The sequence below is a fragment of the Felis catus genome, chromosome B1 (genome assembly GCF_018350175.1).
Source record: "Felis catus isolate Fca126 chromosome B1, F.catus_Fca126_mat1.0, whole genome shotgun sequence".
Classification (NCBI taxonomy): domain Eukaryota; kingdom Metazoa; phylum Chordata; class Mammalia; order Carnivora; family Felidae; genus Felis; species Felis catus.
Window position 1 is genome coordinate 37,862,438 of NC_058371.1, and position 12,899 is coordinate 37,875,336.

Consider the following 12,899-nt stretch of genomic DNA (forward strand, 5'->3'; position numbering starts at 1 on the left):
AACTGGTATGAGCCAGTATTCATGGACTACCCAAAGAACAGTAGATTTGGGGATGGGCCGGGTATCCCACTCCTTTATGGTAATACCAGAATGCCCTTACCCGCTGTTAGGACGGGACTTACTGACCAAGATTGGAGCTCAGATATTTCAGACAAGGGGGGCCTCAGATCACCGATGGCAAGGGCCACCCTGTCCAGGTCCTGACCATGAAACTGGAGGATGAATACTGCCGCCACCAGGAGGCGCTCCCAAGAGAGGATAATATAGACAGATGGCTACAAGAATTCCCCTCGGTTTGGGCAGACAGGGGGGATGGGACTAGCCGCTCACAGGACCCCAGTCCTGGTAGAGCTCAAGCCAGGAGAGAGTCCGGTAAGGATCAAACAATACCCCATGTCTCAGGAGGCCCGGAAGGGGATCCAGCCACACCTCCGAAGACTACGAAGCCTAGGGGTACTAGTTCCTTGCCAGTCTGCCTGGAACACCCCCCTACTGCCAGTCAAAAAGCCTCACAAAAATGACTACCGACAGGTACAAGACCTCCGGGAAGTAAATAAGAGGGTCACGGACATACACCCAACTGTTCCCAACCCATATACTCTCTTGAGCTCCTTGGCGCCCTCCAGGGTCTGGTACTAGATTTAAAGGATGCCTTCTTCAGTCTGCCGCTGGCACCCCAGAGCCAACCCTTGTTCACCTTCGAGTGGCATGATCTGGAGGAGGGCTACAGTGGGCAACTCACCTGGACACAGTTACCTCAGAGATTCAAAAATTCACCCACCATCTTCGATGAGGCACTACACGAGGACCTGGGTGAGTACAGAAGGGTGCACCCTGGCCTCACCCTTCTACAGTACATAGATGACATTCTGATTGCTGCCCACATGGCCAAAGACTGTGAGCGAGGGACCCAGGACCTGCTGGCTACCCTGGGGGCCTTAGGGTACCGGGCATCCGCGAAGAAGGCTCAGATATGCAGGGACAGGGTAAGTTACCTGGGATATATCCTGGAGGGTGGACAGCGGCGGTTATCAGATGCCAGAAAAGAAACTGTCCTAAAGATCCCTACTCCCACCTCCTGAAGAGAAGTGAGGGAATTCCTAGGATCATCCGGCTACTGCCACCTCTGGGTTCCAGGTTTTGCTGAGATCGCCAGGCCCCTATATGAAGCTACCAAAGAGGGGAAAACATTTAAATGGGCTGAAAAAGAAGAAACTGCCTTTAATCACTTAAAAAAGGCCCTCCTAAGTGCCCCAGCCCTGGGCCTACCAGACATTACGAACCCCTTCCACCTCTTTGTAGGCGAACATAAGGGAATAGAAAAAGGGGTTCTAACCCAAGCCTTAGGCCCCTGGAACCGTCCAGTGGCTTACCTGTCCAAGAAACTAGACACAGTGGCTGCCGGCTGGCCGCCATGCCTAAGAATTATTGCGGCGACAGCACTCCTAGTCAAGGATGCAAACTGACCCTAGGACAGGAGATCTGGATCACGACCCCACACACCATTGAAGGGGTCCTGAAACAGCCTCCGGATAGATGGATGAGCAATACACGTATGACTCATTACCAGATCCTCCTACTCAACCCTCCAGGAGTGCGGTTCCACCCCACTGCAGCCCTCAATCTTGCAACCCTGCTGCCCGACCCTGACCTAGGTGCTCCACTACATGACTGTGCGGGAATCCTGGAACAAGTACATGGATTGCGGACGGACCTGACCGACCGGCCCCTCCCTGATGCCGAGGCTACTTGCTTCACTGATGGCAGCAGCTTTGTGCGAGACGGACACAGGTATGCAGGTGCAGCGGTAGTCACCGAAACGGACACCATATGGGCGGAGGCTCTACCTTCTGGAACGTCAGCCCAGCGAGCAGAGCTCATAGCCCTCACCAAGGTGCTGATGCTGGGAGCTGGAAAACGGCTTCACATCTACACAGACAGCCGTTATGCATTTGCCACAGCTCATATTCATGGGGCAATTTATCAGGAGAGGGGGTTACTGACGGCAGAAGGACAGACTATAAAAAATAAGCAGGAGATACTTAACCTGCTTACGGCCTTATGGCTTCCTGCCAAGCTAGCCATTATCCACTGCCAAGGGCAGCAAAAAGCTGATAACCCAGTAGCTAGAGGTAATCGAAAGGCTGACCAGGCAGCCAAGGCAGTAGTCCTTACTCCAGTCCCCACCATGACCATACAACTACCGGACCCAGGAGACCCAGTTTTACCAGACCAGCCCAAATACTCCCAGGAGGAGTTACAGTGGATCAAGAAACTCCCCATGGCCCAGGAGATAAAGGGATGGTGGTATACACCTAACAAGGAGCTTGTGCTGCCAGACCAGCTCGGAGTCTCAATATTAGAGCACATGCATCGGTCTACTAACATGGGGGCCCGAACATTAAAAGACTTAATCCGACATGCCAGAATCAAGATTCAACAACAGGACACCAAAATAGAGCAAGTTGTACCTGCCTGCAAGACCTGCCAACTCACCAACGCAAGAGCCACATCAAATAAAAAAGGAACCAGGCTCAGAGGCACCAGACCGGGAGCCCAATAGGAAGTCGACTTCACTTCTTAGCGTAGAGAAGTTTTCAGCTATTATTTCCTCAAATAAATTTTCTGCTCTCTTTTCTTTTCTTTCTTCTTCTTGGACTCCTATAATATGAGTGTTATTATCTTTGATGGAGTCACTGAGTTCCCCACATCTATTCTCTGCTGAATAATTCTTTCTCTTTTTTGTTCAGCTTCATTATTTTTTATTGTTTTGTCTTCTGGGTCACTAATGTGTTCCTCTGCTTCTTCCAGTCTGCTCCTTCCAACTTGTTTCCAATCTCATTTATTACATTTTTCTTCCCTCTTTGATTCTGTTTTAACCCTTTTATCTCCGTGTTTTCTATTCTTATTTTCTATTCTTATGTTTTCTATTCTTTTCTCAAGGTCATTGAATATTCTTATGAATGTTGCTTTAAATTCTTCATCAGACATATTACTTATATCTATTTTGCTTGATTCTGTTTTAACCCTTTTATCTCCGTGTTTTCTATTCTTATTTTCTATTCTTATGTTTTCTATTCTTTTCTCAAGGTCATTGAATATTCTTATGAATGTTGCTTTAAATTCTTCATCAGACATATTACTTATATCTATTTTGCTTAGATCTCTACCAGTGATTCTATCTTGTTCTTTATTTGGAATAAATTTCTTCATCTTGGCATTTTGTCTAAGTCTCTGCATTCTTCTTTGTGTTAGAAAAGCCTTCTATGTCTCTTGCTCCTGAAAATAATGGCCTTATGAAGAATAAGTTAAGTAGCGCCCACCACCTGGTGCTTCAAGGAGTGTCTCTGGTGTGTGCTAGGAGCACTCTGCTGTTGTGTTTGGCTACTCTATCTTCCAGGTCAGTTTCCTGCAGAGGCTCTCCTCACCTGCAGTGGGCCGTGTTTGGTCCTTGAGATGAATGTGGTGAGTTTTAACCAGCTTTGAGCTGGCCACTTTTGAAATGAGGCCTGATACTACTTCCATGGAATCTGAAGACCTGTAGTACTCTGTGATCAGGAGACTTGGAGTGGGCAGGGACTTGTGCTGGTATTCTGGGTGAAGGGACTGCCACACTAATAATGAGGCATGCTTGACTGAGAAGGGCAGTCCCACCATAGTGTAGAGATAGGAGGCTTAGTGTAAGCTGGTTAGGCAGCCAGTGTTGGTGCTACACTGCTTCCTGCAGGTGACTCTGTATTTATGTTGAGGGCAAAAGAGGAAAATGGTGTCAAGACAATTCTTTTGTTCCAGGAGAGGAGGCATCTCTGTGAACAACACCTCTCAGGACCATGCTCCAAAAAGAGCAAAAGTGTCCCCCCCAACCCCTGTGTATCTGGTGTTCCTCAAATCACTGTTTCCATGATATCTGCCATTGGATTGTTTGCCTTCCTTCCTTCCAGGAGTAGGGCAGTGCCCTCTAGTCAAGCCCACTGACTTGGCTTCAAACTCCAAACTTCAAGCCCCACTTGTTGCAAGAATTCACAAAATCCAATCTGCCTTATTTTCCATGCCAATGGCTTTGGGAAAACATTCTTCCTGTGCGTTCCTCTGTGTGCTCCTCTCACTCACCTTTCTTCACAATGATAACTCCCTCCTCTACATGGCACCTGTGATATATTTCTCCCTTAAACCATGTATCTGTTCTTCCTACCCTCTTTGGTATGGCCTCATATCTCTTTTTACTTGTGGAGTTAGTTTTCTCAGTCTTCAGGTCAATTTCTTGGGTATGTATGATGATTTGATACTTATCTAGTTCTTCATGTGCAATGAGATATGCCCACGGTCTTCCTACTCCACCACCAATGTCCTTCTCTCAGCTAAAAGTGTAAACTAATTTTAAAATTAATTAAAAGACACCAAAAAAAGGGAGGAGTTAAGATGGTGAAGGATAGGGGCATTTTAAGCTTAAAAGTTTTTTGTTAAGTAGAGGAGCTCATAGTTTGAAGTTTTAGTGAAGTCCACACTATCACCAGAGTCATCTTTAGCAGGCTTAGAGGTGTTCCATTGGGGAAGGAGGGTGGACACTAAGGAGCAGGAAGCATGGTCTGAAGATCACCTGGGTTTCAATGGGACAAACAGTTCCCTTTTCTTGGAATGCACTTGGGACTTGTGGCACAGACTCTCTGGGGACAAAAGAACTGGCAAGAACCAGCGTGCTGCCCTATTCACTAGCATAGGAACAGAGACAACAGCGGAGGGGTCACCAAAACTTGGTGTGAGTTTTTTGCTGCGCTTTACCATAAACTCTGAAGAGCTTTGTGGTTATGTGACTCCTTTTCTGGGACAAACCATAACTGGCCACAGGGCAGTGAGACCCTCCCCCAGAGGATCAGCATGAGCTGAACCACGCAAGTCCCTCAAATTTGGAATTTTGAAACCCAGCCACATGCCTGAGATAAAACACAGAAATACGGTGCCACCCAGAAGTCAGACAGCTGAGACGTAGACAGGGTGAAGGCAGGCATCTGATGAAAGCCTGGCACACAAGAGGGGTGATTTTTCTTCTGAGAGAGCTTTCTGAAGAGTGGTGGACACAAACTCCCCACTCCTGGGTGAGAGCTTTGCGATGCCATTCCCACTCACCACACCAACCCATCAGTACTGACCAACTTCAGTGAGGAACACAGCCCCACTCTGGAGGCAGGAGCCACTTCCACAAAGCCCTACCCCATGCACCCTGCAGGTGCATCTCCCCTAGGGCAAGTCCTCCTGAAAATCAGTGACCAGCACCAACCCTTCACTCACACCAAATCTACTGATCATAGAATGCTGCAAAGCTTCAGTTCTAGGGGATATAAGATTCAGGTTGTTGTTCTTCTTCTTCTCCTTGTAGATCTATCTTCTTTTAACAAGCAAACCTAAGCACGTGTAGTTAAAACTTGACACACAGTGAACAAGGTCTAAACACCCCCCACTTTAGGCAAAACAAAAAACAAAAAAACCTCTGCAGAGAACTCACTTGAGGGAAGGAACAGCCAAAACATAATAGCAGAGTACACACCCTGCTGAAGCACCAAGCACCAAACACCTCCTGAAGCACCAAGCCCAAGACATTACAGGGCCTCCTAATAACCACTGATCTCAGGAGCAGGAAAAAAGCAAGCTTTCCCATCTCTCTCTCTCTCTCTCTCTCTCACACACACACACACACACACACACACACACAAACACACACACACACACAACAGTGAACTAGACAAAATGACAGGATGGAGGAATTCACACAAAAAGAAAGAACTAATGGCCAGGGATTTGATCAATATAGATATAAGGAAGATGTCTGAACCAGAATTTAAAACAATTATAAGTAAATTACCTGGGCTTGAGAAAAACATAGAAGACAGTAGAGAAACCCTTATTGCAGAGATAAAAGAATTAAAAACTAGTCAGGATGGGATCTCCTGGGTAGCTCAGTCAGTTAAGCATCTGACTTTGACTCAGGTCATGATCTCACAGTCCCTGAGTTTGAGCCCCACATTGGGCTCTATGCTAACATCTCAGAGCCTGGAGCCCACTCTTTATTCTGTGTCTCCTTCTCTCTCTGCCTCTCACTTGCTCATGCTCTATCTGGTCTGTCTCTTTTCTCAAAATAATAAATAAACATTAATTTTTTATAAAAGGAACTAGTCAGGATGAAATTAAAAATGCTATAACAAAGATGAAAAAGTACCTGGTGGCAATGACAATGAGGATGGAAGATGCAGATCATTGAGATAGAAAATAAAATTATGGAAAATAATGAAGCTGAAGTGGAAAGTTAAAGTATCATATCATGAATGTCGACTTGGGAACTCAGTGACTCCTTAAAGCATAACATTTGTATAATAGGAGTCCCAGAAGAAGAGGGAGAAAAAGGGGCAGAAGGTTTATTTGAGCAAATTATATCTGAAAACTTCCCTATTCTAGGGGAAAATACAGACATTGAAATCCAAGGACAGAGAACTCCCATTAAATTCAATGAAAGCCAGTCATCACCAAGACTTATCATAGTCAAATTCACAAAATACACAGATAACAAAAGAATCCTGAAAGACTCAAGGGAACAAAAATCCTTAACCTGTAAGGGAAGACAGTTCAGGTTTGCAGCAGACCTGTCCACAGAAACTTGGCAGGCCAAAAGGGAGTGTCATGATATATTCAATGTGCTGGAGGGGAAAAATATATAGCCAAGAATACTTTATCCAGCAAGGCTGTCATTCAGAATAGGAGAGATAAAGAGTTTCCCAGATTAAAATAAATAAATAAACAAATAAATAAATAAATAAAGGACTTCATTACCACTAACCCAACCCTGCAATAATTGCTAAAAAGGACTCTTTGAGTGGAAGAAAAAAAGACCAAAGCAATAAAGACTAGAAATGAAGAGAGAATATCACCAGAAGCACCAACTTTATAGGTAATACAATGGCACTAAACTCATATCTTTCAATAACCAACCTGAATATAAATTGACTAAATGCTCCAATCAAAAGACATGGGGTATCAGAATGGATAAAAAACAAGATACATCTATATACTGCCTGCAAGAGACTCATTTTCAACCTAAGAACACATGCATTTTGAAAGCGAGGGGATGGAGAGCCATCCATCATGCTAACGGACTTCAAAAGAAAGCTAGGGTAGCCATACTTATACCACACAAACTAGATTTTAAACCAATGACTGTAACAAGAGATGAAGAAGGGCATCAGATCATAATTAAGGGTACTATCTACCAAGAAGTTCTAACAATTGTAAATATTTATGCCCCTAACTTGAACTCAAATATATGTCAATTAATAACAAGCATAAAGAAACTTATTAATAACAATACCATAGTGGTAGGGGATTTCAACACCCCACTACAGCAATGGACATATCATCTAAGCAGAAATTGAACAAAAAAAACCAATGGATTTGAATAACACACTGGACCAGATGGACATAACAGATATATGCAAAACATTCCCTCCTAAAGCAGCAGAATACACATTCTTATCAAGTGCACATGAAACATTCTCCAGAATAAATCACATACTGGGTCACCAATCAGCCCTCAACAAGTACAAAATGATCGAGATCACATTATGCTTATTTTCACATCACAACGCTGTGAAACTGGAAGTCAACCAAAAAAAAAAAAAAAAAAAAAAAAACTTGGAAAGGCCTCAAATACATGGAGGTTGAAGAATATCCTACTAAAGAATAAATGGGTTAACTGGGAAATTAAAGAAGAAATTTAAAAAATACATGGAAGCAAATGAAAATGAAAACATGACAGCCCAAAACCTTTGAGATACAGCAAAGGCAGTCCTAGGGGAAATTATATTGCAATTCAAGTCTATCTCAAGAAGCAAGAAAGATCCCAAATGCACAACCTAATCTTACACCGAAAGGAGCTAGAAAAGAAATGGCAAATTAAGCCTAAAACCAGCAGAAGAAGGGAAATAAAAAGATTAGAGCAGAAATAAAAGTATAGAAACAACAACAAAAAAACATAATAGAACAGATCAACAAAACTAAGGATTAGTTCTCTGAAAGAATTAATAAAAACTGATAACTTTCTAGCCAGACCTATCAAAAAGAAGAGAAAGGACCCAAATAAATAAAATCATGAATAAAAGAGGAGATATCACAACCAATACCACAGAAATGCAAAAATCAGAAATACAAAAAGTTGTGAGAATATTTTTAAAAAATACTATGCCAATAAACTGGGCAATCTGGAAGAAATGGACCAATACCTAGGAACTCACAAACTACCAAAACTGAAACTGGAGGAAATAGAAAACCTATAACCAGAAAAGAAATTGAATCAATAATCAGAAATCTCCCAACAAACAAAAGTCCAGGGCTGGATGACTTCCCAGGGTAATTTTACCAACACTTAAGAGTTAATACTTATTCTTTTCAAAGAATTCCAAAAAATGGAAATGGAGGAAAAACTTCCAAACTCCTTTTCAAGTCCAAAATTACTTTGATTCCAAAACCAGACAAAGATCCCACTAAAAAGAGAATTATAGCAATACCCCTGATGAGAATGGATGCAAATATTCTCAAGATACTAGCAAATAGAATCCCACAGTACATTGAAATAATTATTCATTACAATCACATCATGGCATTTATTCCTCACCTACAGGGGTGGTTCAATATTTGCAAATCCATCAACATGATAAGCACCTTAATAAAAGGATAAGAGGGGCGCCTGGGTGGCGCAGTCGGTTAAGCGTCCGACTTCAGCCAGGTCATGATCTCGCGGTCTGTGAGTTCGAGCCCCGCGTCAGGCTCTGGGCTGATGGCTCAGAGCCTGGAGCCTGTTTCCAATTCTGTGTCTCCCTCTCTCTCTGCCCCTCCCCCGTTCATGCTCTGTCTCTCTCTGTCCCAAAAATAAATAAACGTTGAAAAAAAAATTGAAAAAAAATAAAAGGATAAGAACCATATGATTCTGTCAATACATACAGAAAAAAGCATTTGACAAAACAGCATCCATTCTTCATAAAAATCCTCAACAAAGTAGGTTTAGATGGAACATACCTCAACATCATAAAGGCCGTATACAAAAGACCCACAGCTAATATCATCCTCATTGGGAAAACCAGACAGCTTTTCCTCTATAGTCAGGAAAAAGACAATGATATCCACTCACCATTACTATTTAACATAGTACTGGAAGTCTTAACCTCAGCAATCAGACCACAAAAAGAAATAAAAGGCTCCAAATTGGCAAGGAAGAAGTCAGACTTTCACTATTCACAGATGACATGATGTTCTATGTAGAAAACCCAATAGACTCCACAAAAAAAAATTGCTAGAACTAATACATTAATTCAGGAAAGTTGCAGGATATAAAATCAATGCACAGAAATCTGTTGCATTTCTATATGCCAATAACAAAGTAGCAGAAAAAAAAAATCAAAGAATCAATCCCTTTTACAACTGAACTTATAACAATAAGATCCCTAGGAATAAACCTAACCAAAGAGGTAAAAGATCTGTACTCTGAAAACTATAGCACACTTATGAAATAAATAGAAGAGGACAGAAAGAAAAGGAAAAACATACCATGCTCATTGCCTGGAAGAAAAAATGTATAATGCCTATACTACCTAAAGCAACCTACATTCAATGCAATCCCTATCATAACACCATGAGCTTTTTTCACAGAGCTGGAGCAAACAATACTAAAATTTGGATGGAACCACAAAAGACCTTGAATAGCCAAAGCAATCTTGAAAAAGAAAAGCAAAGCTTGAGGCATCATGATTCTAGACTTCAAGCTATATTACAAAGTTGGCACAAACACAGACACATGAATCCATGGAACAGAATGGAAAACCTATAAATTGACCCACCACTATATGGTCAACTAATCTTTGACACAGTAAGAAAGGATATCCATTGGAAAGACACAGTCTCTTCAACAAATGATGTTGGGAAAGCTGAACAGCAACATGCAAAAAAATGAATCTGGACGACTTTCTTACACCATAGGCAACAATAAATTCAAAATGAATTAAAAGCCTCAATGTGAGACAGAAACCATCAAATCCTGGATAAGAACATAGGCAGCACCCTCTTTGACCTTGACCAGAAAAACTTCTTACTAGACACATCTTTGATGGCATGGGAAACAAAAATAAACACATACTATTGGGACTTCATTGAGATAAAAATCCTCTGCACAGCAAAGAAAACAATCAACAAAACTAAAAGGCAGCCTATGGAATGGGAGAAGATTTTTGAAAATGACATCTAACAAAGCATTAGTTTCCAAAGTCTATAAAGAACTTGTCAAACTCAACACCCCAGACAGATAATCTAGTTAAGAAATGGGCAGAAGAGATGAATAGATATTTTTCCAAAGACGACATCCAGATGGCCAAAGGACACATGAAAAAATGCTCAACATCACTCATCATCAGGAAAATACAAATCAAACCACATTGTGATACCACCTCACACCTGTCAGAATGGCTGAAATTAACATCTCAGGAACCAACAGATGTTAGCAAGGATACAGAGGAAGGTGAACCTGTTCCCACTGTTTGTGGGAATGTAAACTGCTGTAGCCATTCCAGAAAACTGTATGGAGTTTCCTCAAAAAATTATAAACACAACTACCCTACAATGCAGCAATTGCACTACGATATTTACACAAAGGATAGAAAAATACTGATTTGAAGTTATACATGCACCCCAATGTTTATAGCAACATTATCAACAATAGTCAAATTATGGAAAGAGCCCAAGTGTCCATAGACTGATGAATGGATAAAGAAGTGTATAAACGGATAAAGAAGGTATATATTTTATTGTGATGTGCACTGGCTGTTGTATATAAATGATGAGTCACTAAATTCTATTCATGAAATCTATATTTCACTGTATGTTAACTAACTAGAAACAAAAACAAACAAATAAATAATAAATAAATAAATGACACAGAAAGGTGATGAAAGACATGAAGAAACTGCATAAATAATATAGAAAAACTCAGAAATCATGTTACAGAATTCAAGGAAGAAGAAAAATTACCAGAAGGAACACAAAGTTTGTTAACCAAAAAGGTTTAAGGTTATTTTGGTACTCCAGTGGCCCCCAATAAGCCACAACTTTCTGCCTTTGTGTTGTTCCCATCCATACTGACTCTAAGCTAGGACTATGCTAGTTATGAGACATGAACAAGTAATATGCAAGCAGAGGATTTATAAATACTTGTACATTGAGGTCTGTCTTCTTGTAATGCTAGGTCTTGTGATATTCCTTGTTAGAATGCAGCAGCCATTCTGTAAGCAGCTCTACTTGGAGAAGCCATGCAGAGGAAAACTGAGAACTGACTGATAGCCCAAGCTGAGCTGCCATATGACAGTACAAATTTGCTCTCCAAGTGAGTGATCTTCTGGCCCTCACAAAGATGTTCCAGCTGACATCATGTCACAGCTTGCACTCACAGTCCACACCAAGCTTGGACCAAATTTCAGGATTGTGAGAAAACAAAAAATTATTTTTGCCTTAAACGATTATATTTTAGAGACAGCCTATTATGCAGCAATTAATGATACAAGTTGAACACATTGAAAACAGTAACAATGAGCATTTCTGAACCTATATTTCTGTCTTAAAATACTATTTGCAACTAAAATAAATCAAAGCTTCTTAGAGAAATGGCTGGTTCTAGGTCCAGAATACGAAGTGTATATGATGCATGTTGAATGTCTTGATATACCAGAGAGCAAAGAATCTTCAAAGACTAATAGGGTCATGTCAAAAAATAGGAGAAATCTTGAGGAGGTTTCCACTGACCAAAGATGAAACAATTTGATATTAGGAAGTATGTGTCTTGGAACACACACAAAAAAACTATATTTTAATACAAATGATATATTTAAAAATATAATCAGTGTCATTCTAGAATGATAAGGAATTGATTTATTATTTTGAAAACTGATAAATAAAGGGAAAGAATCCAACATAATTCCTGTCTTTCATTCTACTGAATTGATGATTCTACTCAGTCATCAAATAGTATATTAGGGAAATATTTCATGAGAATGAAATAATGGTATTAGAGTATCACCATTTATTTTATAATCCTCAACAAACTAATGAATTTTGATGATCATCATCAAAGGTTGATAACATCACAAAAAGAGACACAAAAATATGGCAAATCAAGAAAGAGACTCTTAAACTGTGGATAGCAAACTGATGGTTACCAAAGGGGAGGTTGGTGTGGGGATGGGTTAAATGAGTCATGGGGATTAAGGAGTGCACTTGTTGTGATGAACATTGGGTGTGTATGGAAGTGTTGAATCACTAAATTGTACACCTGAAGCTAATATTACACTGTTTGTTAACTAACTGGAATTTAAATACAAACTTTAAAAAATCCTATATCTCATAAAGGCCCTGTATCTGGAACTCTGAAGACTCAATGATGAGCAAATAAATAATCATTTTTAATGGGCAAATAATTTGATCAAATAATGCCTCAAAGATATACGGATGACAAATAAGCCCATAAAAAGGTGTTCAACATTATTAGTCATCTATAGGTAATGGATATGAACTTTATATTAATTATGGAGATGTTTCCTGGAGATATAAATAGTAATTAGAAGAATATTTATAAGATTAAGCACTATATTAGAACAGATGTTACATATCAATGACTTTAGCTTAAGGAATTAGAAAAGGAAAAACAAACTAAACTCAGAGTAAGTCTGTGTCTATCTATATATGTATCTATACTTTAAAAATTGTATACTTTAAACATGTGTAGCTTATTGTTTGTCAATTATAGCTGGGTGGTGTGGAAAAAGAGCTGTCAAATACTTTAGTCTGTAGCCTATTTATCAGTCACAAAAATCGTCTGA